We start from the raw sequence: 27,093 nt of genomic DNA, 5'->3' as shown, positions 1-27,093 counted from the left end.
CATTGAGGGCATGTAACATCTCTGAAGAGTTAAAGGAACATTTCCTCTGCCACCTCTGAGAGCCAGCCAGTGGTGACAATGAACATCAGATGAGAACTGGCTAGTCAGGCCAACAAAGTTCGCCAGTCCTGTCCAGTTAATTCTTCTAAAAAAACATCAAGTCGAGTGTTGAAAGTCCTTAAAGTCCTACTGTCTACCACACTACTTGGTCACTAATCCCTGGTGTCTGTGGTTCTCTGTGTAAATGATGATTCAACAGATTGCTATTCCTTTTGCTGGACTGGACAGCATTTTTTTAGGCCGTTTTAATTAAACAAACAAACAAATCAATCCAAAAAATAAAAGGTCTTAAACAAAAAGCTTACGGATTAAACCTAAATAATATAATTTCTCATAGAATAAAAAAAAACACAATACATAGATAGGTGGGCACACACAGCCTTCAGAAAGTATTCTGACCCTTTGGCTTTTTTTTTTTTTTAATATTTTGCTGCTGCAGCCTTGTGCTAAAATCATTTAAATCCATTTTTTTCACTCATCAAGTATCACTTAATAAATGACAAAGCAAAAAATGCAGCTTTCAATATTTTTGCAAATTAAAAATAAAACAAGTGAAATATGCCATTGACACAAGTATTCAGACCGTTTTAGTTGACAGAGATTATGGCCTGGAGTGTTGCTGGGATTGACACAACAAGCTGTACCCTCCTGGTATTTGTGGGTTTACTGCCATTCTTCACTGCAGGTCCTCTAAAGCTCTGTCAGATTTGATGGAGACCCTCAGTGAACAGCTATTTTCAGTGCTCTCCAGACAACTAATCTGGTTTGGCCATTTTAGAATGTTCTTAGAGTTGTCAATAAGCCACTCCTTTGTTGTCTTTACTTTGTGGTTTGGATCATTGTCCTGTTAGAAGGTGAAACTTCTGCCCAGTTTTAGGTCCACAGCGCTCTGAACTTTGTTCTGTTCAGCTTTCCCTCAACCCTGACTAATCTCCCACTGCCTGCCTCTGATAAACAACACCACAGCATGATGCTGCCACCATCTTGCTTCACCATTAGAATGGTGCTGCGCAGGCGTTCATCAGTGCCAGGTTTCCTCCACACTTGACACTAATCTTAGTTTCTTCGGACCAGAGAACCTTATTTCTCGCAGTCCTTTAGGTTATTATTTGTGAAATTCAAGTGGGCTTTCATGTGTCTTTTACTTAAGAGAAGCTTCTATCTGGCACCTCTGCCATAAAGCCCAAATACATGGAGCGTTACAGTGATGGTTGTCCTTTTGGAAGTTTCTTCCATCTCTACACAGGTTCTGTCTCCAAATCCCTGTCCCTAAAAAAACACCCAAGAGCATGATTCTGCTAACACCATTCTCCACCACTGGAACATTATTATGAAGTTAATGTGGGGTGACCGCTTTCCTTCAAACGTGACGTTAAGAACCGTGGACAAGCAGTTCAATTTTGGTTGCACTGGAAAAGAGAATCTTCTTTCTCATAGTCCTTTAGGTGTCTTTTCTGAAAACTCCAAGCAGACTTTCACGTGTCATCTGGTCACTCTGCACTAAAGAGCAGATTAGTAGACTGCTGCAGTGGTGGTTGTTCTTCCGGAAGTCCTCTCAAACTCCATCCAGCTTGTTTTTTTTTCTCGGTCAGAGTGATCATTGTGTTCTTGATTGCATCTCTTACCATGGCCTTTCTCCCCACAATTGCATATTTCAACTGGGTGGGTAGCTTAAGGAAGAGATGTGGTTGTTTCAAGCTTCTTCCATTTCAGAAATCTGAAGACAGTTTAGCTCTCTGGAGTCTTTATTGCTGCTACAGGACATTTTTTGTAGCCTTCTGTAGGTATTTGACATGACGCAGTTCTGTCTCTAAGCTCTGCATCCAGTTCCTTTGACCTCTGTTCAGCTGTAGGACCTGCTGTAGACAGCTGTGCAACTTTCCTAATCAGGTCAAATTAACCCAATTAACCAAAGGTGGACTCCAAAGAAGATGAAGAACACTTCAATAATGACCAACGGAATGGGACCCACCTTTTTGGTGTCACAGCAAAGGGCCTGAGTACTTGTGTCAATCGTATAATAGCAATAAAATTGCAAAAATTCCTACAGTTCTGTTTTTGTGGTACAGAATGTTGCTTGATAAGGCTGAAGCATCACAAAATGTGTAAAAATGTGCTGGCTTTTGAAGTTCACAATTGTGGCAGACGCCCAGAGATCTTGCCCTACCGGGACACCTGGAACCCGGAAGGACCGGGAGAGGGAGAATACCTCCCCCTGGGTATAAGAGGGCAGCCCCCCTGGATTCCATCAGGACCATGGAACTGGGAAACTCAGCCCTGTGGGGGTTCGTGGTCGCCACCAGGGGGTGCCTGGATGGTTCCTGAGCCAAAGACAACAGCACTTCCACCACACTAGGAAGTGCTGCCGGAAGACCATCACAGAGCACATCTGGGGTGGGATAAAAGGGGCCACCTCACTCCATTCGAGGAGTCGGAGACGGGAGGGAAAAGACGGAGCTTGCGAGAGAGAAGTGGAGGCGGCTGAAGAGAAGCACAAAGGACTGAGCCTTGTGGTTTGTGTACGGTATTGTGTGTGCAGTACTTCAAATAAATAGTGTGTGTTTTTGGGACATCTGGAGTCCGTGTCTGTCTGTTGCCGGGCTGATCTTTCACACAATATACTTTAAAAGTTCAATATGCATAAATATAGCCATCATGACAGAGGAACTATTAAACCTCTAGCTTGAATGGACTAAAAGACTTTATAAAATAAGAACTTATTATGCAAAAAGTAATCAAAGAAGTACAAAACAGAAAATAAGGGAAAAAGGTGCAAAGGATGTGACTGTAAAGACAACGCAACACAAAAGTCCAAACCTGTAAACCATTTTCAGACCCCAAACAGCAAAGAATCCTCCAAACCAGAGAACTGTAAGAAAGCAGCACTTACAGAACTAACTCCAAACAACACTCGAGGACAACTTGAGGGACGCCACCTAGTCCACCAGAACAGAAAGGTGGAGGGTAGTCCCTCAGTTGTAATGTCAAGGTGGCTTCACCGCTTGGGGGTTTCATCATCACACACGTGCGAGTAGGAGGACGTTGTGTGGACCAAGTAAAGGCAATTCCACGCCAGGCCAGGGGAGGGCAGGGTGCACTAAACCTTCTCCTGTTATCTCTTCAGACCAGCCGTGGGAAAACCTATCTGAACCAAGAACGTCACTTCCAGTTCCGGCACCCAGAAGAACGTCACTTCCGGTTCCGGAGCCCAGAAAAACATCACTTCCGGTGACCCTACATCACTCCCTGTCTGATCACTTAAAACCGCCATCTTTGCCATCCTTCATCAGTTCTGTCCTGGACTCTCTACAGTCAACTTCATTGTTGCTTGAAAAACCAAACCTTTGCAGCTAGGAATATTATACGGGTAGATGCCCCAAACCTTTTTACGTGTGTCAAGTCTCTTTCTTTAACAACAGCAAGGGAGGCAGTTTAACGATACAGTACAACGATACTCAGTAATAAACAAACCTAACAGAAATTAGACAGAAACGTCAAAAATATAAGAATTCAAAAATAACCGAAGAGGACATGTACAGTACGTGAGACCAGGCTGTAACACAACATAAGTAGCACCTTATATTGATACTGCAGTCTCTTTCTTGATACTCTACAGTACTTTAAAGGCATTAACACCTTCTCCAGCTATTATTAGCACTTCCCTCCCTATTAATTTTGCATAGCACCTTTCATTTCCATCATTAGCCTTTCCCTCTTCTTCCTGCCTCCCTCTTTAATGTCCATCGTTTATTACATCCGCCTTCCTTGAACGGCAGCATCCGAATTACAGCTTCTGTCAGTCTATTTGTGTTTTACACAACCCCCTTCCTCCCTGCCATTTGTCCATCCTTCCGTCTTACACATCACTTTTTAATAGTTAAAGATCTATTGATTCCCAGCCTGTTGATTTCATTTCTCTATTTTATATACGGTATTTTATTTGTGTGGTTCCTCACCACATTGGATAGAGTTTTTCTCATTTGTCCATCTGCACTCACTGAGCACATTATTGTGGACATCTGTAAATCTGCTAACCCCTGCAACTATTGAATCAGCCAATCACGTGGCAGCAGAGCAGTGCATAAAATCCTGCAGATAAAGGTCAGGATCTTCAGTTAAGGTTCACATCAAACACCAGAATGGGGAAGAATATGATCTTAGTGATTTTGACCATTGCATTATTGTTGGTGCCAGGTGGACTGGTTTGAGTATTTATGGAACTGCTAATCTTCTGAAATTTTCATACACAAGTGTCTCAGAAAAGTGTGAAAAACAAAAATCATCCATCAAGTGGTAGTTCTGCAGACAGAAACAGCTTGATGATGACAAACGTCAGAGGAGAATGGCCTGCCTGGTTTAAGCAGACAGAAAGGCTACGGTAATTCAGATAATTATTCTGTAAAACTGTGGTAAGCAGAAAAGCATTTCAGAATGCACAACATGTCAAACTTTGAGGTGGATGGGCTACAACAGCAGAAGACCACATCAGGTTCCACGCCTGTCAGCCAAGAACAGACTCCTGAATGGGCTGCAGTGGGCACAGGCTCACCAAAACTAAGCAGATTAAGATGGTAAAGTCGAAGTCAGGTCTGATGAATCTCAATCTCTCCTGAGGTACACAGGTGGTAGGGTCACCAATGACATTAATCCATGCACCCAATCTGCCCTGTGTCAACAGTCCAACAACAACAGGTAGTGGTGTAACAGAGTGGGGAATGTTTTCTTGGTACACTCTGACCCTGTTAATACCGCTTGAATGCCAAGGCCTATGCGAGTATTTTGGCAGGCCATGTGCATCCCTTCATGGCAACAAGTAACCCGTCTTCTAATGACTACTTCTATCACGATAATGCATCCTGTCACAAAGCAAAAGTCATCTCAAACTGGTTTCATGAACATGACAATAAGTTCAGTGCTTTTCAGGGGCCTTCCGGAATCCAATAGAACACCTTAAGGGATTTGGCAGAATGGGAGATTTGTAGCATGGTTCAGAAACTGAGTGATGCATTAATGTCAACATGGGCCAGAATCCCAAAGGAATGTTTCCAACATTCTTGTAGAGTTCATGACATGAAGAATTGAGGTTGTTTTGGAAGCAAAAGGAGGCCCTACCACATATTAGTATAGCGGTCCTAAGATTATGATCAATGAGAGAATTATGTGAGGACTGTCCAGGATATGCATGAGGGAGTGAGGACTCGGGTTAAGGTAACAGACAAGATCAAGTTAGAGGAGGTCTGCACCAGGGATGATCTTGAAGTCTTGACCTATTTAAACGGGTTATGGATGTGTTTGAGTTGTGGGGTAAAAGACCAATCGGATTAGTGCTGATGGCATTGTGTGCTGTGGCACCAGAAAAGAGGTATTGGAGAAGAAGATGGAAGAATTGAGGAGGGCGTTGGAAGACAGAGGACTGAAGATAAATAGGAAAAAGACGGCAGAATATCTGAAGTTTAATGATCATCAGGATTCAGAAGTTAGCCAGCAGAGTGGAAAAGTTGAAATATCTAGGATATTTCATAGAGTGCAGTGTGGATGGAACAATTGAGAAGAAGCTATCAGGCATATTGTTTGATAAAAGAATTGAGGAGAAGGTTAAAGTTAATGAGTGGTAAGACTAACAATGATGCATGGAGCTGAGACATAGGCAGTAAAGGAAGCACGGGAGAAGAAGTTGGATGTGGTAGAAATGAAAACGTTGAGATAGATGTGTGGAGTTACAAAAAAAAAAGGACAGAATCAGAAATAAGACAATCAGAGATACAACAGAAGTGGGAGAAAAATACAGGAAAGTAGAGTGAAGTGGTATGGACATGCGATGAGGGGAGACAGTGAAGGTGTGGGCAAAAGAGAGATACGAATGGAAGTGCAGGGGATGACCAAAGTGGAGGTGGAAGGATAAAGCAAAAGAAGATCTGAATTTAGCTTCACGGAGACAGTTGATTGGGCACATGGACCCAACACAGAAGTGGGAAAAGATGAAGACGTATCTATCATACAGCACTATTAAATGGCTAAGGATCTATTGATAACCAACCTCTTCTATCATTTCTCTATTTTATACATCTTATTTCCATCCATCCATTGTCCAACCCGCTATATTCTAACAACAGGGTCACGGGGGTCTGCTGGTGTGAATCCCAGCCAACACAGGGCACAAGGCAGGAAATAAACCCCGTGCAGGGCACCAGCCCACCGCAGGGCACACACACACAGCACACACTAGAGACAATTTAGAATCACCAATGCACTTAACCTGCATGTCTTTGGACTGTGGGAGAAAAACCAGAGTACCCGGAGGAAACCCACGCAGACACGGAGAGAACATGCAAACTCCACGCAGGGAGGACCCGGGAAGTGAACCCAGGTCTCCTAACTGCGAGGCAGCAGCGCTACCAGTGTGCCACCGTGCAGCCCCTATACATCATATTTCTTATTTTTAATTCCTTGCCACATGACATACTGATTTTTTTACATACGTACACTACGCTATTACAGGGTCCATTTCATATCTCCCTTTTACAGCTATTTGTTATATAGCACCTTTCACAAAAAGCATTTCAAATTGCACAAGTCACTACAACTAAGTTTATTAGTTTATTACAACAAATCACAGATCAGGTATGGCCAACATGTCATCGTGACAACATGTAAAAAGTACAAAGGTGAGCCCAAGAAGAAAAAATGAAGCAACAGCAGTCAAATGTAAGATGGCAGGAGGGTTTTCACTGAGGACGGACTGCTTTGCTCTCACACCATGCACTCTCAGGAATGTGAAATAGGAAAGGAAGCACACAGTGAAAGGTTTTGCATTCAGGTCAGACAAGGTGAGAATGAGGACAAGCTAAACTTGGCTACCGTCTGAAGAACAAGCCTGCAAGCTAAACAGTAGAAAATAAAGCTGCCCAAGCTGCCAAGTCTCACGCTCTGGGGGTCTCTCTCTCTCTTTTTCACTCTCGATGTCTCCTTCTTCTCAGACGCTGCTATGCAAATCTCAGCAAATCTCGCTGCACGGACGCTGATCCAGAGTGAACTGACAAGCCCACGAACTTCTCCAAACATGCAGAGCAGAGGACAGGAGTGTCCACAACCAAATATTCATGACTACAAATGTTTGTGACAGACAACCTAAAAAACAGACTTACTATCCAAATAAATAAACACATTCATGGACCTTTTCTTTTGTTAACTTGCTTTCATCAATGGATGTGGTCGACTGCCTTTCTGAGCAGATGCTTGTATTTCACTGATAAATGCTGGGAATGATTCTGATCCTGGGATTAGCGCAAGGTCCAATACTTGTTCTTGAGCCACTTCTGAGGTGAAGTCAGTTTTAAATTCAGTCTACTTGAGGGCAGAAGCACACACATCTCAGAACCTGTAATTTATACGTGGGTTGGGGGAGAACTGCCTTACTCCATTTACCCTTTATTGATGGGACAGTAGTGCTCATTTCAGTAAGCACACTTTCATGTCATGTCTGCAAATCTATTATGAATCATAGCTCCACAAACAAAAAAGGTCAATTAGCTGCCGTGTAGAAGGTTATGGTGCACCAACACAGTCTTTTAAATGCAGTGCCTATAAAAAGTTTTCACCTCCTTTGGAAATTATATAACACCAGTAAAGGTGTACTGCACAATAACGTGTAGTGAATACACTTGACTTATAGTTTTCGTCCTCTTTCTCTGTACGTTTATCATTCGTTTGCTCAGAGGTTGATGCGCTTGCTGCTTCCTGAGCTGCTCTTCTTTTCTCCACCCTAGTGGCCCGCTTCTTCTCTTCTTTCGTCAGCATCTTTTCGCGTTAAAACTGATTAAGTTAGTTTTTGTGTTGCAATTACTTAGTACGTTTTCTTTCATTTTTCACTTAAGCTGGCACTTAAATCTTCAATCTGCCTCAAGAATGATTAGCGAAGGTGGTAGGGAATGAGAACGGCACCCATACTCCTATGACGCATGGCCGCCCTGCTGCACGCTGCTGAGAGTTAACACTACAATAAAGTAAAATAAAAATAAAAGGAGTAATAAAAATCATCACCCCAAAAGCGGATAGTAGGCGTCACGTAGTATATGTGTATCAAATTTCAAGTCAATAGGTAAAACAGTTTGCGAGCAACAGGTGATTTAAAATCCTGGACAGACAAACGAACAGCCATGGTAGCGTATTATATAGGATTGAATACACAGTGCATTTAGTTTGTCTGCTTTGACCCTCATTAACAGAAAAAAAAAAAAACTCTTTAAATAACACATCTCTGCAAATAAAAAAAACATTAAATAAGTGATGGTATAAGTATTCACCTCCTTTAATATGACATACCTAAATCACCAGTGGTGCAGCCAACCGAGGTCAGTTGGTGTATCTTGGCCACTATGTAGTGGGCGGCTTCATTTTCATCAAAATATCAGGTGATACTAACAGACAAAAGAAACTGATTAAAGGGCTGCTTCCACCTGGGGAGTCAGGCTGAACTCACTGGGGGAATTAGTACACAGTAAAAAATGTCAGTAAATTTAACAGTAAAAATACTGTAAATGGTGAAAGTAAAATACCTTTTCTTAAAAAATGTTCTACTGAAATTTACCTGCATATCTATTCATTATTTTTTACAGCCAAGTTCTGTAAAATTGATATTTTTCTACCTTCAAAATATGCTACATACCGTTTACAGATGCATTACAATTGCACTGAAAAAACCTTTTGTTAATTTTACAGTGTAAAACTGTTAAATAGCGAAGGTAAACCACTGTAAAATGTAAAACGGTAAAGCGCTGTGTCAGTAACACCGAAGTTATGATATTTGCATAAGGAAATGCCCCCTTTTACCACACTGTTCCTAGTGAACTTGCATACCTTTGAACAGGAGGATATTAAACTTAAAGTTCTCAGATTTATTTTTCCCTGCGTGCTGAAGGTTTTTTGAGGTTATAGAAGCTGATTTATGGTGGATTGTATTCAATAAGCCAGCACACCTGTAGGACACCATACACCACAAAAGCAAACTTTACTTCCCCACCAGACAATGTGCCATAACTTCCTTAAACATTGAATTGTACTGAATGTGCATAATTAAATAGTACATGTTTGCTATTGGTTGTTGTTACTTTACTGATGTAACCTGCGTACTGAGGTTTGACCCTGACAATACTTCCTAATTGGTTTATTGATTGGCATGTTTATGACAGTGCATGGATTTCTGGTTATGGTTAGACATTTTCTTCTGTTGGAATGTGCTGTAAAGAAAAAACAGTAATTTACTACAAAGTTATACCATAGACCTAAAAATATTGTTAACTTATTTATTACGGTAAATTTCTGGCTTACCAGCTTCCAGTTTTTTATCATAAAAATAACATTTTTATAGACCTTTTTTATTGTAAAATTCTGGCAACCCAGCTGCCAGTATTTTACCATAAACTTAAATTTTTTCTTTTTACAGTGTAGAACAAGATGTCATGCAGGAAGCTGGCAAATATGTTGGACAATGACTCTCACCCTTGTATGAGGATTTAGTGAAGCAGAAGAGCACCTTCAGTGACAAACTGAGACAACTGGGTCACTCCAAGGAGCACAATGTGAGGTCACACATACCCTCAGCCATCAGGCTCTATAATGAGTCACCCCACGGTCGAGGTGGTCGTGTTGGCTGTTTGCTGAATGGCACCGAGTCAGTCTAGCAGACATCTTAAAAGAAAATTACACCATGTGCAATACACTGCACCAATATACAGTGCCAGTGACTGGCATCCTATACTGTGAAAGCGTAACAGATAAATGTGTTCAATTCTAATCAACTTACACTTAGTGAATCTACTATATAGTGCCTTTCACATCTATCTATTGTGACATATGGCCGGAACTTTATCCCGGCCAATACCCCCACGCCGCTAGATGGAGTCCTCTCTGCAACATGGAGGTGCCCCGAATTCCAGCATGGCATCATGGACCATGGAGTTCGGCTTCATAGCCCTGCTGGATACTATGGGGGCCACCAGAGGACACTGCAGGGAGACATGAGCATTGTTTCTATTATAGCCCAGAAGTACTTACAAGTCACGGGGATGGAAGAACTAAAGTACTTCCGGGCTGAAGAAAAGAAGAAGTTTTCATCTGACCTGGAAGTGCTATGAAATCACATGGACTGAGGGACAGAAGTACTTCCGGGTCAAGGACTATAAAAAGGACTGTGGGATACCCAACAGACTGAGCTGAGTTGGGAGGAAGGGTGATGGAGCTGCTGGGTGGAGAGGAGGATTATTGATTGTGTATTATTATTGATTTATTGTTATTGTGATTATTATTGAGTATATTGGAGGTGGAGGTGCTTTGTGCACATTATTAGAAATATTAAATTTCATTTCTTTATTTTACCTGGTGTACGTGTTGTCTGCGGGTTTCACGGGGCAACAGCGACCCCTGCTGTCACACTATCTATCTGTCTATCTATATGTTTTAGACACCACATAACAAGATCAATTACTGTGACTGTCTGGGGTGTCACAAAATAAATGTCATCTCAAACTGGTTTCACTAATTTGACAATGAGCTCAGTGTTCTTCATTGGCCTTCCCAGTCATCAGACCTGAATCCAACAGAACACCTTTGGGATGTGGTAGAACAGGAGATCCGCAGCATGAATGCGCAACTGCCAGTCAGCATAGATTGTGTGATGTAATCATATCAACATTGACCATGATCTTAAAGGAATGTTTCCAGCATCTTGACAAATTCATGTCACAAAGAACTGAGGCCGTTTCGAGAGCAAAAGTAGACCCTACCCAGTATTAGTATAGTGGTCCTAATTTAATAATTGAATTTATGTTTTTATACAGCACTTAAATAGCTAAAGATCTATTGATAACCAGTCTATTTCTCTTGTACTGTATCTCTATTTAATACAAATATTTCATACGTTTAGTTCCTTACCACATTACATACTGATTTGTTACATATATACAGTGCTCTATCGTCTGCCTTTAGCAGCCGTTCAACACGGAGCCTTTCACAAAAAGCATTTTGAATTACACAAGTGCTTTATCTATCACTTCTAATATCTGCCTTTTGTAGCTATTTGTTATATAGCACTTCTAACTATCTATCTCGTATAGTGCCTTTCCATATCTATCTATCTATCTATCTATCATATTGTGCCTTACATATTTATCTGTCTATCGATCTATCTATTTTATATGCCACATAATTTAATCAATGGTGATCACCTATCTGGGGTTTCACTTGACTGAATTATAAATGCACCCGAATGTGAAAGGGCCATCTTTCAGCTAAATCAGTATGGTGGCCTAACAACCTACACAATTAAGACAAAAGAACACAACAAGCAGCTCAATGAAAATAGGAATGAAACGCACAAGTCAGGGAATGCAGACAAAGAATCAAGTCACTGAATATCCCTTGGAGTCCAATGAAATCAATCATGAAGAAATGGAAAGAGTACGGCACATCTGTAAATCTGCCTAGAGCAGGGCACCATCGAAAACTGAAGTAAACGAGTTAGGGAAACCACCAGGAGACCTCTCAGAACTCTGAAGGAGCTCACATTAGAGAGGCTGTGCAGACAACAACTCCTGAACAGGTGCTTCATCAGTCATTGCTTTATGGGTGACTGGTAAAGAGAGAAAAAAAAAGAGCACACAGGACATCTCAGCTGGAATTTGCCAGAAGGCACATGGGAGACTCTGCAGTCAGCTGGAAGAAAGTACTGTGGCCTGATGAGAACAAAATGGAGCTTTTTGGTCACCAGATGCTTCTCTGCAGCAGGCTCAGGAAGGCTTGTGAGGGTAAAATGAATGCAGCAAAATGCAAGGGAATCCTGGAGGAAATCCTGATCGAGTCTGCAAGAAACCCACACCTTGGGAGAAGATTTTATTTTCTAGCAAGACAAGGAATGGCTTCAAGAAAACAATGTGGCCGAGTCACAGTCCAGATCTCAATCCAGTTAAGACTTTGTGGCTGAACTTGACAAAGGCTGCTCACTCACAATCATCATGTGACAGAAACAGAGCCGGAGCAAATTTGTATAGAAGAATGGGGAAAATGGCAGCATGCAGATGTGCAGAGCTGAAAAACAGAGACCTGAGCAAACAGACTCAAGGCCGTCATGACTGGCAAAGGTACGTCTAATAAAATCTGCCTTGAAGGACTGAGTACTTAGGCAGTCATTTATGGTGTGTTTTATATTTGTAATTGTTTGAGACCACTTTGCAGAGATCTCTTTTCACTTTGACATTTACAAGTCTTTTTCTGTTGATCAGTGTCAAAAAAGACATATCAAATCCACTGGGATGCCATGTTGTATAATAATACAATTTTAAAACTTCCAAGGGGGTGAATATGTTTCATAGGCACTGTATGACACCTGCTTTCAGTGAACACCATTTCAAGGCATGGCACAAATGCACAGACTCGTTCAGGGTCACAAGATGGCTCACATCCCCCTGGGTCCTGAGCTGGCAACCTTGTGCTTTTACAGTTCAAAAGGTTGACAAACAAATATTATGAGAGCGCTGCATTAGCGGAGTAGTGCATTACCTCCAACATTGTAAACTGCTTCTGCAAGATAAACCTGTTACTTTAAAGCTGAGTGGACAAAAAATGTGTTAATTTATCATTCCAGTAATGAAAAAAAGTCCTCTTTTAGGTGTGCTATTTGTCATTGCAAGCTGGCCTGTAGCCATCAGGTTGATAGGGATGTAACTCGTCATCTCGACAGTGACATTTACTGGCCCAGCTGAGATCCTTATTCAGTAATTCATCATTGATTTTTAGTATATTAATAGTTCCATTTTTTATATTGTGTGTGTGTAAATATACTGAGACACACGGACACAAATGCACACACACCCACACATATCTATAGCAAGAATCACTGAATGGTGGATAAGGATGGGAAACAATTAACATGGCCAAAAAGAACAATCATGGAAACATATAGGAAAGGAAGAGATTTGCATGCACACGGTAAGTGAAAAACTGGAGAAAGTGCACTGCCCTGTCTGATTTAGGATATGACACCTGTCAAGTGTTACACTGTACCACGGATGACACTGGTGCCAAGGAAGACACTAGTCAAACAGCGCCGGGTGTTTTTCATATCTTAATGTCTTGAGCTGCTTGTGCATTCCATCTGCACTGACGTCTGGGGTTAGACCTCAGGTATAGAATGAGATACAGCAAATACTGTTGGTTACAAAGTAATGAACATCCAGAAGCATATGATTAACCACTACAGAGAGGATTAAGAGCTCCTGATGCCACAAAGTGCCTTCTCACCTATCAAGATGGATCTCAGATGGACCATCACAAGTCCAGGAACGGAAAGACAAGACCCAAAAATGACCACTACCGGTAATGTTAAATTACCCATACACGATCATCAATCTATCCACCACCTTCCAGTCCACCTTTTCTTTTCAATTGAGGGGACTCGGATCCTGTTCCAGCCACATTGGCATAGTAGGCAGGAGCCAGCCCTAGATGGAGTGCTGATTCAGTGCGAGACACACCCACACACATCTAACCGTCTTTCAGATTTGGGACGGAAAGCTAGGCTACCCAAAGAAAAACCCAGACATGGTATGAGGAGATGTTTACGAGCAGAGCCTCAGCTAATACACATCCTACATTTGTTGGCTTCTACCCAAAGTCTATTAATTGGTGGCTCTCTGTAGCAGAACTCCCATTATTCATTACAATCTGACTTGCCTGCATTTTTTTTAATAAAGTCTGAACAATGAATAAAGGCACAATACATTGGTAAAACATAATCTAAAAATAGATATCAAAATGTAAATTTCAAAAATTAGAGAATATACAGTATGTATAATGAACACTACAACACTAAACAAATCACAGATATCATCAATACTACCTGGATGGACCAATCAGGACCAGTGAAGTTGTTCCCACACTCTAAAATCTTTACAGACCTCTGGCAATCCATTTCATTAATGTCATTCCAAGTAATGACTGGACAGTTTTTGCACATAGGTGTTGGTGATTTTGATACAACTGCCTTGGAAAAAAAGATGTTTTGACTCATTTTGGTTTCACACTGAAACAATAAATGAATGCCAGAAAACTTAAAAGAGGGAATTTGCCGGTATTCCTTCATAACGGTAATGACCACCTGTAGCCGCCAAAGCGTAAGGCGAAGTCAAGTACGGGTAAAATTTATAAGTTTATATTTTAACATATAAAGCATTAAATGGTCAAGGTCTGGCTTACTTGTCTGAACTTATCATGACTTACAAACCTGAGCGCACATTAAGATCTCAAGATGCCGGTCTGCTTATGATTGCAAGAAATAATAAAATAACAGTGGGAGGTTGAGCTTTTAGTTACAGGGCCCCTAAACTGTGGAGTGGTCTGCCTGCGACTATAAGAGATGCCCCTTCGGTCTCAGCTTTTAAATCCCGGCTGAAGACTCACTACTTCAGTTTAGCACACCCTGACTAGAGCAGCTGATAATAATAGTAATATGATAGTTATAATTGGATACTAACCTTCACCTATTCTGTTTCTCTTCTCGGTACTCAAATGTTGCACTTGGTGCCACGGCCCACCTGCCAAGTTGTTTTGCCCGACTATGGTAAAGTCATCCCTGATGGAGGATCGCAGGAATTGTGGGAAAGAGGGGTTCTTTCATCGGATTGGGTGGCCCAGCACGGTTTCAGCTGTGGAAGGACCAAATGGGGGAGGCAGCTTGATGGATGATGTCTCTAGGACTCTAAAATATCCAAATCTTACTAGGTGATATCATCTACTGTTAAATTCTGCTCCGTACTTCTTAAAGTTTTATTTTTATACTTTATTGAAGATTTGTTCTGTTCTGTGTATTGTATTGTATTGTATTGACCCCCTACTTTTGACACCCACTGCATGCCCAACCTTCGTGGAAAGGGGTCTCTCTTTGAACTGCCTTTCCCAAGGTTTCTTCCATTTTTCCCTACAGGGTTTTTATTGGGAGTTTTTCGTTGTCTTCTTAGAGAGTCAAGGCTGGTAGGCTGTCAAGAGGCAGGGCCTGTTAAAGTCCACTGCGGCACTTCCTGTGTGATTTTGGGCTACGCAAAAATAAACTTTATTGTATTGTATTGTAAAACGCGTGTCAAAAGAAATCCCACTGTCCAAAAGTTCATTTTAAAAATATTTAGTAAAGGTTAAAAGCAAATAATCCACACAAGAACAAAAGAAAAAATATTTACACGTAGAATAAAAGGAAAAAAAAAAGGAAAATTGTATCTTCTCTAAAGTTAGCTTTTCTTGAGAAACTTTAGTTACTTCTGTACTTAACCCCTTAACGCGCACACGTACCGGTCCCGGGACATAACAGCGTTTTAAAAACGTTACAGTAATGTGTGCATGCCCATCTGCCATGCATCTCGACACCCTACCCATCAAATGAAACATCAAAGTCTCGTCTTACCGATGATATAAACCATTTTGACACACAACAACCACAGCACTGACACTAAAGCCTTTTTTACAGAGAAGTACATACTTTTAAGAGTTGACTTTCCCTACCTTTGAAGACCCCCGACAAGTCAAACATCAATATTTCCGAGCAGTATTGATCCCATTGTGTCCGTAAGGCTCCAGCGAATATAATCCAGTAAAACGATTTAGGTCCAAAACACACGATATATCCTCAAAGGGACAAAAACTCCAGAAAACGTTTCATAACTTGAGACCACCTACGTAATTTTTTTTCATTTATATTGATCATATCAGACGTAATTTGTTTCTGTCGGCGATAACCATGCTACCGCATGAAACACGGAAGTGTTAGCTTCTGATCGACACCTAAGTTGGCCAATTACGACGGGTCTGGGGTTGACTGGCACCTCGTATAGCCAACGAGTGTCACAGACAGCTGAAGGATGACGTACAACTCAAACCCTGGTAGAATCTACCAGTTTGATTGGACACTGTGACTGACACTCAAAACTTACAGCCAATGAGCAGCCGAGCATTTTGATATGTAACTTGCCATACTAACTTGTAAACAAAACGATCGGAGCTGCGCAAAGGTCTGCAGAGTTGGTGCGTGGTGGTTTATTGTGATTTCGCCAAGTTTTTTCGCATTTTAAATATGAATAAACGTACCGATAAACGTAAATAAACGCTCGATTAAATAATAGATGCATGTACGCTTTGCGAAAGTATTCAACCGCCCAGGTGACGTCTAATGGCAGAGAGCGACATGTGCCACGCCCTTGTGCTTTCTGCTTGCTAGTGATTGCTGCCATCAAGTGGCACATGGAAAAACGCTGAGCTGTTTGTAACAGTTTGTAAAAGAAATGTATATAGTTTGTGTGCATTTTATAAAAAAAAGTAAAAATAAAAATATAAATATATTTTTGGCCCATAAGACTTGTATTGACTATTTTACATAGAAATGTGTATTTTTTATTGTTTTTATTATTTTTATAACTAATAGAGTGACACTGTGTGTAGATATAGATTCCTTTAGGTGTAAGCTTTCAGTAGAGCCCTCATTGATATCTGTGGGTTGAAGCATTCAAAAGTTATTACACTTTTTCCATACGTTCCAAAATGTGGATAATGGTCCCTCTAAAAAGCCCCTGGGCATGCCCACATAAAAACTGGTGTAAAAATGTCATTTTACAGGTATTCTTTTCAAATTTGAAATGTGAGTAGTCAACAAGTTATTCTGTTGGTACATAGTGTGTTTCTGTCCCCACCTACCTACTGCAGCTTTATTTTCCTTTATTTTCATAAAAAAACTTAGGCGAGAACAAAAAAATTGTTTTTTTTGTGAGTTCTAATGTGCATAACTTTTGATCAGTCACACCTACAGTGATTCTGACTACTAAGGGTGAAACTAGAGAATGTTACCTTTACAAAGAGACCAAACATGTGTTTATACTCCAGATAGTTCAATAACAGCAATGATTCTAATTTGGAGAGGTCGAATTACAAGCGATTTAGCAAAAATGACCCCGCTTGATATTAAAAGTTCCTTACTTCTACTTTCTATACATAAAGATTCTTAACTTCTTATATACTTCAAGATTCTTAGCTTCTTCTTCTATATGCTTTAAACGTACGGCACGGTACATAAATAAAGTGCTGTTTTCTTACATATTTACTTCACACACTCAAAAGGCCCTAGGCCGGTTGGCACAGTTTAAAACCTTATGCCTTCCACACCTTACTCATGACAAGGCTGTCACTAACTGAAGAATAATGTTTACTCAAAGCTGTTAGAAATGGCAAGAATATACCAATACAATTCTACTTAAGTATAGGAACCTCCCATATATTATGCATCGTCATCTAGTAAAATATTCATGAATCTTATAGAACTAGGAATATGGCTCTTACATCACCCATACCGACTATGTTAAGTTACTCACACATGATCATCAATCTATCCACTGCTTTCAGGTCCTGCTTTTTTTCAGTTTAAGGGAAAGATTCTGTTCCAGAAACACTGGCGTAGTAGGCAGGAGACAGCTCTGGACAGAGTGCTAATTCAGTGCAAGGCACACTCACACACACACACACACCTAACCTACACATCTTTAGGATTTGAGACGGAAAGCTAGGGTAGCCAAAGATAAACCCAGTCATGGTATGAGGAGATAAACTAAAGGGGTGAGGGGCACACTGAAGGTAAAATGAAGGTTTATGAGCAGAGCTTTAGATATTCTTGCGCAAAATTGGAAAACTTGAACCCAAAGCATATTAATCGGCTCTATGAGACGAAACACCAATTATTCATTAAAATCCAACTTATTGGCATTTTGTAAAGTAAAATCTGAACAATGAATCAAAGTGCAATGCATTGGTAAGACAATCAAAAATAGCTATTAAAATGTAAATTTCAAATTTTAGAGGGCCTATACAGTAAAGAATGCATGTATAATGAACACTACAACACTAAACCCATCACAGACATCATCAACACCACCTAGATGGACCAATCTGGACTACTGAAGTTGTTCTCATGCTGTACAAGCTTTACATACCTCTGACAATCCATTTCAATAACATCCTTCCAAGTGATGATTGGGCAGCGTCTGCCCATAGTTGTGGTCATTTTAAAACAACTACTTTGGGAAAAAAAGATGTTGCCTCATTAGTGATGTGTGAATGAGTGACAATGACATTGTGACAAGTGACAATGAAGTTACCGCAGACTTTAAAGAGCGTGTGCCCCTTGATGTATGGTGCGTGCACATTTGCACTTTCATAAATGGTGCCCAGTGGGTACCAGTGCTAACTCAGTATCATTAGAATTCAACAACTGGGGGAGTGGGGGTCATCCTTTCATAAATGGCGCTCCTCAGATGACGGTGCCATAGATGGTTGTCTGTATCACCTAATGGATTGACCTGGCTCTGTTCATAGGCTGGTATTCGGTGCAAGCAGCTCACTGTTTGCAGTGAATTGTTAATTTAAAAATAAATTTGCTCTGTTTGGTTAAACAAAAAAGACACACTGTTTAATTTAAAGGATACCTTTAAATTACACTAATGCCTTACACTACTGCATATTTTAAAGACTGCAGTTGGTAGTGAAGTCATTTGCACTGTTTGTTTAAATAAATAATTGAACTGCCATTAAATAAAAACTCATGAAAGCCTTTGTTTAAATGAAAAAAAATTAAAAATTGACTGCAACAGTACCTTAAATCAGCAGTTCTCGACATTCAGTCCCCAGGGCCCCCTGTGTCTTCAGGTTTTTGTTCCAGCCAGTTTCTCAATCAGTCAGTCATGGCTACCTTTAACTGATCTCATTGTTTAATTAGCTGACCTGTGTTTTTGTATTTAGAAAAGTGAAGCATTTTCAAATTTACACTTAATTTTTTTTATTTTTTAATTCACTTTTTCTGTGGAGTTTGCTTTACTAATTGTATTTGAATTCAGACAATTATCAGCAGAGCCGACAGGAGTACAAATAGCTCTAAAAGGTGCAGCTACTTCAGTGTAACCCACTTATGTGCTTATTAGTATGCAATTTTCTAAATAACCACAACATGAATATGTGTATATATACAATACAATACAATACAATTTATTTTTGTATAGCCCAAAATCACACAGGAAGTGCCGTAATGGGCTTTAACAGGCCCTGCCTTTTGACAGCCCCCCAGCCTTGACTCTCTGAGAAGACAAGGAAAAACTCCCAATAAAAACCTTGTAGGGAAAAATGGAAGAAACCTCGGGAAAGGCAGTTCAAAGAGAGACTCCTTTCCAGGTAGGTTGGGCGTGCCGTGGGTGTCAAAAGTAGGGGGTCAATACAATACAATACACAGAACAGAACATATATATATATATATATATATATATATATATATATATATATATATATCCATCCATTCATCATTCAATCCGCTAAATCCTAACTACAGGGTCACGGGGGTCTGCTGGAGCCAATCTCAGCCAACACAGGGCGCAAGTCAAGAAACAAATCCTGGACAAGGCGCCAGCCCACCGCAGGGCACACACACACACACACACAAACACTCACACACCAAGCAAACACTAGGGACAATTTAGGATCGCCAATGCACATAACCTGCATGTCTTTGGACTGTGGGAGGAAACTGGAGCACCCGGAGGAAACCCACGCAAACACAGGGAGAACTGTGTATATATATTTAAAAGAAAAAAAGAATGAATTGTTATCCATCTACCACATCGAAATTAGTTGAAATCGAAAATAGTCCCCAGGTTACGGGCATCTGACCTACGCATGCACCTCAGTAACTGCTGCTCTGTCATCTTTGGTCTGGGGACGCTGCAAGCGGTGGCTGGACGGAGGCTGGAGGGGGGGATTTCGCTGCTCACGCAGTGTAGAGTTCCTCGGCCGTCTCCCAGCGGCAAGCGGTTTCACTGCCTGCCCCGTTCGTTCTAGGTGGGCGGCTGGTAATGCTGCAAGCGGTGACCCGGTTGTGGCTGAACGGAGGCCATTGAGGGTGAACGGGGCGGCAGGGGTTAGCATTGTAGTGTGCCTCGGGTGGCTGCGTGTTGAATGGGGGCAGAGGTGTTGCAGACACTGCAGGCAGCATACCGTAGTGGAGGTGACTGTGAGGTGGGCTGATGATGAACCGCCTGTCGCTGCCCCCATTCATTCTCAATAGCAAGCCTGCTTGTACTGTTACGCACATAGCAGGAAGTCGTCTCTTGTCAGTGTAGGGTGGTCCAGATCTAATTGTGCAGACCCAGATCGTCTGGATGACTTTGATTTATGCAGGGACGATTCCAGTGTAGTGCGAAGAAGATTCTTCATGTCGTCAGTTCGCACACTCCTCGATGGTCCAGGATTTTTCGGGTGATTTTCTATGTAATAAACTGAATAAGTTATAGTGTAATGAAAATTGCATAATTATATCTGGAACACCCTATACATCAGACGTGTTGACAACTGGCGCCTTCCTGCTGTGATAGCCGTGCAGAAGAGCTCATCTTAACCTTTTGTCTTCACCTTTCAAGAATGTCTCTGAAACACAAATCTGATGCAAGTGCTGGTGATACATAAAGAAGAGAAAAACCATCACCATTGAAAATAAAGTAGAAATAATAAAAAGGTCAGAGAGATGAAACTCCATCATTCATTGGCAGAGCACTTGGTTACAGTCGGTCAACAATAGTATTTATTAAAATAATGGAGCTGTTCCGACTTAAATACAAATTCAACTTAAGTACAATCCTACAGTCCCAATCTTGTACGTAACCCAGGGACTGCATGTATCTATCTACTTTTCCAAATTCACATATTACCCTCTCACAAGAACGCAGATGGAAACTTGTCAAGGGTAAATTTCACACAAACGTCTGGAAGATTTTCTTCACAAAGAAAGCCACAGACAGATGGAATAAGTTCTCAAGTAGTGTGGTAGACAGCAGGACTTCAGAGACACTCAAAACTCCACTTGATGTTTCTTTGGACAAATGAGGACTGGCAGGCTTTCTTGGAGTTTTTTTCTAATGTTCACCCTTGGATTTCTCTCACTGGTGTAGGTAAAGTTACTGAAACACTCTTTGTATAATAGACGTATGAAAAGCCAGCGTGTTCATTAGAAGGGAGTTTTAAAAACAAATGTAAAACACTGTAAAACTCTAAAGGTTTCCGAAAGTGGGACACTGTGACCTTTAAAAACAAGCTGATTTTTTCATGATTTATAAACTTGTGGAGTTAACACTGTTGTCTTTTAAAGAGTCGCAAAAGACTAAACTCAGTGAGAGCTGTGCCAGTGGGAGTCAATGAGTTCCAAATCCTATTTTTGCCTTGCTGGTTTTTCTGCCAGCTGAGCCACTTTAGAGGAAGACAGCAGTTGTCTCGTAGTTGTGACTGGCTCAAGAGAGGGAAAAAAACAAAACGTCGGAAATAAAAAACCTCAGCTGTGGATCGGCCGTCTCACAGTGAGGGAGCTGATTTGTGCACAGACTGCATGCTTATTTTTAATGGGTTCTTTTCCCTAAGGTTGGTGCCATGTTCTCAAAAACCCTGAGCCGTAGAAAACACTAAAGTTACCTGTGGGGGAAACAACTTCTGGATCAGAATCATAAACGATCTGGGAGGATGAAGATGAAACCCTCATTATATCTGGGCCACTGCAGTCATTTGCCACCCCATGCACAGGTCTGGAGAGGAACACAAGTCTTTGTTAGCGGTGTCTTCTTCTGCTATTCTTAAAACACCAGAATATAAAATGCTACCTTTCCATCATCTAATTCTAAAACATTCGACTTTTACAACTGCGGTAGAATTAGAATGGAATACATTTGCCCATTTTCTGTTCTCGTCTAAGAAGCAGTGACAGACACAAGTCTTGTGTACATAGATTCTTACCTGAAGTACAGCGTCCATTTGGGATAAAATTCCATTCACCCTCCTCCTTTAAGCATCAAACACAACGTACTAGAAAAGTTTACATTTGTATAGAAGAACACTAAGTGAATAATTCATTTATTTTCAGGCCTGCTTATCTAACAGAATCCAACATAATAAATTCTAGACAGTGAGAGTGTGGGTTTGCCATGGACAAGCACCCAATTCAGGGACGCGTCTAATGCTGATACGACTGATTCTAGCTTCCTGAGGCACCCATCCTCAATTGGGTAAAGTGGGCATAAGAATATGATTTTTTTTTTCTTTTAAATGTGGCGCTTGTCTCTTTTTCAATACCCTGATTGTGATAATTGGGTTAGAAAATGGATGTCCTGATCGACTTTTACTCATTTGACATTTTCTTGCACACGTGTGTTACTGTAGCACCATGAGGAGGCTGCCGTTTATAATCATGTTCACTGTGATGATCTGTAAGGGGGCTTCTCAGAGCTCCAAACCCTAGACGCCACCCCACAGACACCAGTCCTGAGTTTTAAAGACCTTTTCTTTAAACTAATACTTTTACAAGTTTTCTTCCAACATCCATCCATCCATTTGCTAACCCGCTGAATCCGAATACAGGGTCACGGGGGTCTGCTGGAGCCAATCCCAGCCAACACAGGGCACATACAAACACACCCACACACCAAGCACACACACTTTAGGGCCAATTTAGAATCGCCAATCCACCTAACCTGCATGTCTTTGGAATGTGGGAGGAAACCGGAGCGCCCGGAGGAAACCCACGCAGACACGGGGAGAACATGCAAACTCCACGCAGGGAGGACCCGGGAAGCAGCGCTACCACTGCGCCACCGTGCCGCCCTTTCTTCCATCATGCAATATTTAATTATTTCTCCTCTACTCCCTCCAGACAAGCTTTGTCCTCTTCCTCTCCAACTCTACTAGGTGAGGACAAGCAGCTTCGTCAGTGCCGAACCTGGGGGTACTTCCGATGCCACAGCATTGCACCCAAGAAAAACTTACAGGTCACGTAAAATAAGGGAATCTAGGAGTCCTAACCCGGTGGCATCCAGGTAACTCAACAGGGCTGCCCCTCCTATGCAACCTTGCAGGTCTCCAAATTGGAGCCATACTAGAAGGACGCTGCCACCTAGTGCACTGGAGGAACACTTGATCACAAGAGGCAGCCTCCCTCTGTCCATCTGTTATCCATGCCTCCCAACTAAGGTAAGCAACAGCACCCATCTTAGTCAGGATGCTCCTCCATCCTCTTGAACCATCTATAATACTGGCCTCCCCGCTGGGTAAGGGTATACAGTCTATCCCAGCCAGGACACCAGTGCTTCCATAACACTATATACAGTTAAAAAAAAATGCTTACAGTATTTGCTTAGCTAAACTATAAAACTTAAGTGGTATGCACTCTCCCCCCCAAAAAAAATAAGAATATTTTTTTCTAAACGATTAAAATAGTAAAAAAATTTTGTTATCCCCTGAAAATAAGCAATCTATCGCTGACATTTTAAATCATACAAAAAGGGAAACGAACAATGCATTAAATGTCAAGAAGTAAACATCGTTATTTTATACTTTACCTTTATCCGAGGTGACTTACAACATTTATGATACAATTGGCTCAATTTCTTTTGGTTTTACAGTTGGAGCACAGGCAGATCATGTAAGTTGCTCAGGGTCAGAGAGTGGTGTCAGGAGTGGGATTTGAACCCACAGCCTCATATTTTGATGACCTAAACCACTGCAACACATTGCCTGCTTTAAATAATTTATGATATGCAAAAAGCAGATTATAAAAATGCATATTACAATTAATGTTATATAAGTAAAGCAATGCGGTGGGCTGGCGTCCTGCCCGGGGTTTGTTTCCTGCCTTGCACCCTGTGATGGCTGGGATTGGCTCCAGCAGACCCCCGTGACCCTGTAGTTAGGATATAGTGGGCTGGATAATGGATTAACGGATGGATGGAAAAGTAAAGCACTATAAGTTGTAATGATGCTACGGCACATAGGAGTTTCAAAGAAAATGTTAAAAGGAGGTGAACAGCATGCCCTCCTACGTAAACATGATTGGTAGATGCCATGCACCCCTCCTCAAGTGCGTGGCTTACGATTTTCTCATTTTTATGTCTGTGGTAAGAGGGAGGACGAAGATTTTGGTGGAGGCGGGAGACATGTAGTAGGATGGGGGCATTCTGTCGGACAGTGGAATGCCGATGGTATTTTTGTCGGAGGTCTGAGGATGGATGCCACTTTGAAAGGGGGAAGAAGGGGGATGGAGTCTTCTCACAAGGAAGCATGAAAGTTCTGCCAGAGTTCAGTTTTTAGTTTTTAGGAGGCAGGAGGGAGGACAGAGCTTTGTCACAAGCAGTGCTTTTCTTCGTAAATAAAAAGGTGGCAGTACACAAGCATTGTGTTTGGATCAAGTTTGAGGTGCAGTGGTAACGCTGGTACCTCGCAGTTAGGAGAACATGGGTTCAAATCCTGGGTCCTCCTTGCATAGAGTTTGAAAGTCCTTTGAGCAGTGAGGAAAGCACTATAAAAACATAAAGAATAATGATACTACCTGTGTAAGCCCGTGCTGTAAAATGCCCGGGGTCCAAGAAACTATTGAAATCGTCAGAAAAAAGACTGAAATGTAGAGATGTCAGATAATTGAAAGGAACTACTCTGGGCGCATCTCTCCTAGGAGGATTCGTTTTGCTGACGTGCTCGCATCGCTTGTGCATTAGCGGCAGGAGGAAAAGTAAAAGGGGACATTGTTTGGCCGATGTTAGCGGATAAGCAACTTTGTCTTTCTTCTGAGGTTTCGTTTTGCCAACATGCTCACCTTGCTTGTGTATTAGCGGCGGGAGGAAAAGTAAAAGGGACATTGTTTGGCAGATGTTAGCGAATAAGCAACTTTGTCTTTCTTCTGAGGTTTCGTTTTGCCAACATGCTCACCTTGCTTGTGTATTAGCGGCGGGAGGAAAAGGAAAAGGGACGCCATTTTACTGATGTTAGCGGCTAAGAGACTTTGTCTTTCTTCTGAGGTTTCGTTTTGCTGACATACTGGCCTTGTTTGTGTATTAATGGCTAAGCGAGTTTTCTGGTTCCTCGGAGCTGGAGCCCTTACCCCAACTCTACCTCTCACTTCCGGGACGAAAAAAATCCCAAAGTCACAAAGTAAGCCTGAAAGTTTTCTCAGAGGACAAATACCATTTAAAAGGGGCAGGAGGAAGGATGAAGTTTTGCCAGGAGAATGATAGTGGTTTGCCAAAAGGAAGAGGAAGACCTAAAATGGACACCCTAGTGCAGGGCATACTCATGCACAAATTGCCACTCACAATGGGCTGAAGCACTAAACAATCCTAGAATTTAGATTTACTGAACTGTAAACCTTTTTAAGCTTTCACATCCTCCAGATGTTACCACTGAAACACTTTTATTATAAAATTGTTGTTATTTAATTCTTTCACGCTGTTGCACCAACATCTGCTGTTTTCCACATTAAGCAAATGTGAGATCGAATTCAACCATCAGTAAACAAGAGTTGGTCTTTATACTTGGGTACAAATCTGGGAAACTTACTTCTTTCACCCCTGACACGTGGAGTCTTTAATAAGCCAACCATGTGCACAATGAAGAAGACATGATTCATAGATTATCTTGTAACCCACATTGTTAGGTGGTGCTGCTCAATGCAGAATGTGCCATCTACAACAATGTTTAAGGTGCTGCACGTCATGGCAGTGGTTAATGCTGTGGCTTCACATTTCATGGATTCGGCTCCTGTGTAAAGTCCTTATGCTTCTTTTATTCACCTTTGAGCAATCGGTTACATTTCTCTATTTCTACAAATAAATCCTCCATTTATAACAATTCTTTGTTACCCTTTTTTGGGGTTTATGGTAATCCCTTCCCTTGATGGGCATTTTGATTATATTTTGTGAATTTGCTTATATATTTTTGAACTTTTGAAGTCAAAAGCCATTTAATCAAGTGTATGCCAAAGCTGGGCAACTGAGTAGACACTTAGGCTGCCTTTTTCTGGGTAGGTAAGTTTGGATTGTGGTGTGGTAATATGTTGTCCATGTCGTGTGCTGCGCGTCAAACATTGCAATTGTCATGATGTGTGTAGCCTAAGCAATGGCCAAAATTTTACCACGCCACAATCCAAACTACAGACTCCACTGGGTAAAGGCAAGCTTAGGTATTTTACTCCCTGCAATAATGAAGCAAGGTAACAAACCTGAGGAATCACAAAGATCTGTGACACCAACTGTCCCAAACATCATTTGGTGCTCTTTAGTGGGGGGATCATGCAGACAGTATTCTCGAACATGTCCACATCGGCCTCCTGATGACTGTCTCTGGTCTGTCGCACAAGTGTTTGGGGGCTTTTTCTTTACCATAGCGAGGATTCTTCTGTCATCAGCAGTGGAGGTCTTCCTTGACCTACCAGTCCATTTGTGATTACAGAGCCCACCAGTGTGTTGTTTGTTCTTCTTCAGATTATCCCAGACAGCGGATGTAAAGGTTTTACCAATGTCTCTAATGGTTGTATCCTTGTTTTTCATAATGGCTTCTTTGACTTTCATTTCCACAGCTCTTGCCCTCATGTTGAACACTGGCAACTAAGGACTCCAAAGGGTATAAGCAAGCCGAGGTATCTTATGAAGCCATGAAACCCACCTGAGGAATCAAAAACACCTGTGACGCCAATTGTTCCACACATTATGGTGCCCGAAAATGGGGGGACCGTGTAGATAAAGTGATGTGTGACCGAAATGTATGCAAATCTCCTTAAAAGAAAGTCTGCAATGTGCACTTTAATCGCGTCTGAAATGTTGGATTTGTAATTTGAAACTGTGGAGCAGAAGGGGAAATCAAGGAATAATGTGTCTTTGTCCGAACATTACAGGTTATCTTTGACAGTAACCTCTCTTTTGAGAAACAGGTTAACTCTGTAGTCAAGAGTTGCTTTTTCCAGCTTCGTCTATTAGGTAAGACCAAGCCTTTTTTATCCTCCTGTGATCTTGAGAAAGCTACTCCTGCTTTTATCTTTTCTCGCCTTGATTACTGCAACTCGCTGTATTCTGGGATTAGCAAATCCTTGATGCGCAGGTCACAGTTGGTCCAGAATGCTGCCGCTTGCTTTCTGGTTGGGGCAAGAAAGTCTGACTCTGTTTC

General features: G+C 41.5%; 1 protein-coding gene across 2 annotated transcripts in view; it reads right to left on the bottom strand.

Annotated features, from left to right (window-relative positions):
* The window catches only part of LOC120542238 (teneurin-2-like), a 1,685,504-nt gene that overhangs the window by 1,381,500 nt on the left and 276,911 nt on the right, over positions 1-27,093 (bottom strand). The window lies entirely within an intron of this gene.

This window comes from Polypterus senegalus, chromosome 13 (assembly GCF_016835505.1).
Source record: "Polypterus senegalus isolate Bchr_013 chromosome 13, ASM1683550v1, whole genome shotgun sequence".
NCBI lineage: Eukaryota > Metazoa > Chordata > Cladistia > Polypteriformes > Polypteridae > Polypterus > Polypterus senegalus.
Note: the sequence above shows the minus strand (reverse complement) of the source record. Positions and strands in the feature narration are given on the sequence as shown.